Source organism: Anguilla anguilla, chromosome 2 (genome assembly GCF_013347855.1).
Source record: "Anguilla anguilla isolate fAngAng1 chromosome 2, fAngAng1.pri, whole genome shotgun sequence".
NCBI classification, from domain to species: Eukaryota; Metazoa; Chordata; class Actinopteri; order Anguilliformes; family Anguillidae; genus Anguilla; species Anguilla anguilla.
This window is the reverse complement of record NC_049202.1, coordinates 66,483,823-66,488,526: the sequence shown is the minus strand read 5'-3', so window position 1 is coordinate 66,488,526 and position 4,704 is coordinate 66,483,823.

Sequence of the window (4,704 nt, the reverse complement as noted above, 5' to 3'; positions counted from 1 at the left end):
TTCTGTGTGTCACTCAATGTGTGTGGTCATTACGTGAAACTCGTGGAGCAGTACGATTTGAGAGAAAAAAAATTGCTTGACGCAATACTCGTGGACGAAGTAGAAACATAAATTGCCCTCCTGCTGCAGAGTGTTTATAAAACCCGTGTAGCGGTTGCATTTCAGCCACATGGTGTCAGCGGTTCCCTGCGTTACGGTCCCACCCCTGTGTTGCACCGAACTGCCCTTGTAGTCTGCAGAACTGTGTTTTAAATTAGCTGCTGAAATCACAGCGGAAAAATGAATAGATTAAAGGGGCGTAAGTTCAGACACACACGCACACATGTGCGCACACACGCGCTCATTTGCCTTGGGTCCCTACGTGCCGTGCACATTCTGTTTTTAACTTCCTGCCCTCTTTTTTTAAACTTTAAGAATTGATAATGCTAGGCCCTGTTGCCACGGCAACCATTCTCGTTCTTTTCTTCCCTTTTCTCTCCGTCTCCGCGTGACACCTTCTATCTCCCAGCTCCCGATAAATGTTTTCTCTTTTCTCTTCTCCCTTCCATCGCTTTCCTCACCATCATTCCTCTGTCATACCCCCTCTCCCCTCCATCTACTATATTTATCTTTCTCCAATACTTATTTTTTCTCTTAAGCCAATCAGAGTGGGCGTCTTGCTCATGCGCATGTTTACATTTCTGTGCGGTGAATTTGCGTGTGTTGATTCACTGTCAACCAATCCAGTAAGACTGAGTGGATATACCGTTACAAGCCCATTTTTATCCCTCTGACTTCCATCTCCCTCTCTTTTTCTCTCTCTCTCACCCCCCCTCCCTCTCTCTCTCTCTCTCTCTCTCTCTCTCTCTCTTTAGCTCCCTCTAAAAAACTCGTTGCTAGGTAACAGTTAATTGACAAGAAGTAGTTACATGTGTTGCACAGCATTCAGGGATTGTGGGGGTGAGGAAGAAAAGGAGGAAGGGTTAAATACAACAGATTAAAAGCTTACGCAATTCACCCAGAGAGGTAGACCTGCCATAACTGCTGCTGTTCTCTCCCCACATCCCCTCGCCTCTCACTCAGTCCATTAACGTGGTGTACCGGTCTGGGTCCAAGCTGAGATGCTTGCAGGGTCAGAGATGATTCTGTTGCAGGAAACAGCTGGTTTACAGGCACATATTCCCAGAATAGGACAGCATGCAGGGCTGGTCCATCTTTCTTAAAGCTGAGCACCAAGCAGTAAGACAATGGATACCATTTTTAAAGCTTTTCTCAATAGGGCATCCCGGTGACGCCTCCAGTTAAAAGCGCTAACTCTCCATATGGTGACGTGCGCGACGGTGTGGGATCAAATCCTGACCATGCCAGTGCTGACCTGTTTCCCGAGAGTCACTCCAGGAGATGCATGGCGATGCACTCACCCTGAATTTATTCCGAAATGTATGTTGTCAGCTGACTGCTGCATTTCCGCTTTGTAATCTGAGAGCTAATGCAAATAATACTGGCAGATTGCCGGCTCTCGACTGGCCAGCTCATGCATGATGAATCCAGAGTTGAGCTGCCAACTGAATCCCTCAATCCCTGGATGATGTCATGGACAGTGGTGCACCAGGGTGCATTCAGGGCTTGCACAAGTGTAATAGCCTGATCCATGACTTGAGAGTAGTTTTAATCTAAATAAAATGCAAGATTAGTTGCTACTGAAAGACAATATACAGTATATATGCTGGTATGTGCTGTTCTGCTGTTCAAACCATTTAGCCTAACTGCATAACTCCAAAAGTGCTATTAAGACATTATTTTGTGTGTCATTAAAATCATCATGCAGCTGTTAATTATCAAAGGTCAGGAAGACTAAGATGACAACTGGGACAGAATCACGTTAGCTGACTGACAAACCCAAATATGGATAAATTCTGCCAAACAAGTGATCTCAGCATTGTCACTGAGTTTCCATGAGTTTAAGCTCAGGGTGTCTCAGAAAGGGGTCATAGAAGAAAAACACAGATGGAACAAGGATTTAGAGATAAGGGAGGGATGTTCCCTTCTATAATTAACTCAGAGCAGCCCTCACAAAAGTCTGTGAGAAAGGGGGAGGTGATGGTGACTTTGGAAGGGGGATTTGTAAACACCCCACACCCCACAAACCACCACAGACATCTTTTAGTTCTACCTTGCACATAGGTGGCAGTCATTTGCCAAATAATCTTTCAAGATGCAACGGACCTCAAGGACCTGGCTTGTAACTCACTCACTCACTCACTGTTTAGCAGGCTGAGGATTCTCCACAAGGGGAGCTATTAGCACTCACGGTGCTTCACATCAATGACACTGTGCGTCCTTGCTTCTACTTGTATCTCGTAAGAAATGAAAGTAGTCAAAGAGTACAAATCAATAAAGCCAAAAAAAAAAAAAAAAGGGTTATGCTGGAAATAAGAGCACTATTGCAGTGGAAAGCGTGCATTTGTGCTGATTACATTTTTCTCATTTCAATTTATTGATTTTCCAACTGTTAGTGCATTGCATAACAGGAATTTAATGCATATTTATTAGACAAATGATTCATGCCAATGTCACAAAATGTACTGGAATGGAACATATTAGGAAATAAATATACAATTTCTGTTGACACAACAACAGTAGCAGGACAAATACTGGGATGAAGTATTTGTGCCTTTGTCAGAAATCTGTTTTACGAGCCAGCTGATGTGTTCCAAGCCAGCTGATTTTTTAACAGCTCCATTGCCACTCAGTGTTTTTATGACAATGATTACAGGATGATATCATGCTATGTTACATGAAATCATCAATTTCAAATAGGCTGGAAGGACCAAAGACACCTCACAATCACTGGTCAATAAAGCTGAACTGGCAGTCATGGGAATGGACAGTTCTGAGGAGTGAGGGACAGTTCTGAGGACTGAGAGACCGAGGTATTCTTCTCCTACCGTAAAGTATTCACTAATCACCTGTGGCTTGTAGCTGTGTGAATTTCACAGAGAAAGGACTTGTGTGATGTGCATTTTATGTTTATTGTTGTCTCGTGTTTAGCAACTCAAATTATTAGGAATGTTCTGCTGCTCTGTTCTTGTCGGTCTAATGCTTCTGCTGCAATAGCTCATTTTTTGAAGAGAAATTATGCAGTGCAGATTGATCTTACTGTATATATTTTAGCTATATATAAATACTATGCTGTAATGCTTTCAGAAATCTCTAAATTATTTGTAGAAAAATATGAGGACACAGGACACCAGTTTAAATTACAAAATAAATGATCAATCCTGTCACTGTAGTTAAGGTTTTGGAGGAAGGCAAATATCTTCCTTTGGAAGACATTCTATATTACAAAGATTCCAAGTACCAAGGCATACATATGAATATATATATATTTGCAGGTTCTGGTTAATTATTTTGTGTCATTATTTGTGATATTATGCTTGTAGACACCAATAACTGTTCACTTTCAGGGTAAATGCTGACAAAACATTGAGCAAAAATGAATGTTTATCTTCACAAACATGGTCAGTTAAAATGCAGAAAGATTCCTTGGATCAATCAAAATTTCTTTGACGTGTTTCTATAATCCTGTAATTATTTAGCATAATTCACACTGGTTACTCACTGGCAGACAGCTCTGGGTAAACCATAGTTTATTTGCATATTGGTCATGAAATTAATATGAAAATGGGTGGAATGGGTTCTAAACAGCAGATATAAAAAAGCATGCACTAGGACCAGGCATCTCAGCAAAGACTGTGCAGAAGCAGTTGTGTGGGTTGATTCTTCCGAATGAACTACTGTGTCAGGTAAGATTTTTAAATATGGCTTATTGCAAAATATTTTTCAATAATTTTTAATCACCAAAAAATTGTTCATTGTCAGACAAATTGCAGTTTTAATATTATTATTATTATTATTATTATTACTATTATTATTATTATAAATAGAAGAAGAAAAAGAAGAAGATGTTTAATTACAGTTAACAGCAAAGTGACCCGGGACTGGAATAAATAACCATTTCTATTTAACTCACAACTAAATTCAAGTTTCCATTTGGCGGCCTCAGACGTCACCAACTTGAACTTGAATTTTTACTGTAAGTCAACTGTAAGGATAAATGTTGATTGATCAAGGCCATAAAGCCATGCCTGGGAGACTAACTCTTTCAATGCCCATAGGCATCTTCTCCTGTGAAAGCAGCGACCATAAGCAGACATGATGATATCCCTCTGCACAAAACATAGACAGAAAAAGATCGGGGATAGAGGCCAAGCAAAATGTGAGGGAGTGAGGAACACATACGTGCAGAAGAGTGAACACAACGGAGTACTATTGTGTAATTGTGGGCAATTTAAAAATAAAAATAAAAAAAGCACTAGGAAAATGTCAAGGCAAGAAAAAAAGAAAGTCAGAGTTTTCCCATGAAGGGCAGGTCACCATGGAAACACTATCTCAAAGTCAGAGAAGAGAAGAAGCAGCCTGAATGAGACTCAACTTTTTATTGATACTCAACACTTTTCAGTTGGTTTTGTACAAAGAAACAAAAGAATCATATTTTCAGCACTTATCCTCGTACATATCAGTATTATGATTATTTAAAGTACCATTGTGAATATGTTTTTGCATTTTTGTAATGACATATTTTTCTTTTGATGGTTTGAAATTGAATTTCCATAAAAAATGAAAGAGCACATGGAATTAATATTTTCCATATTTATATTTACA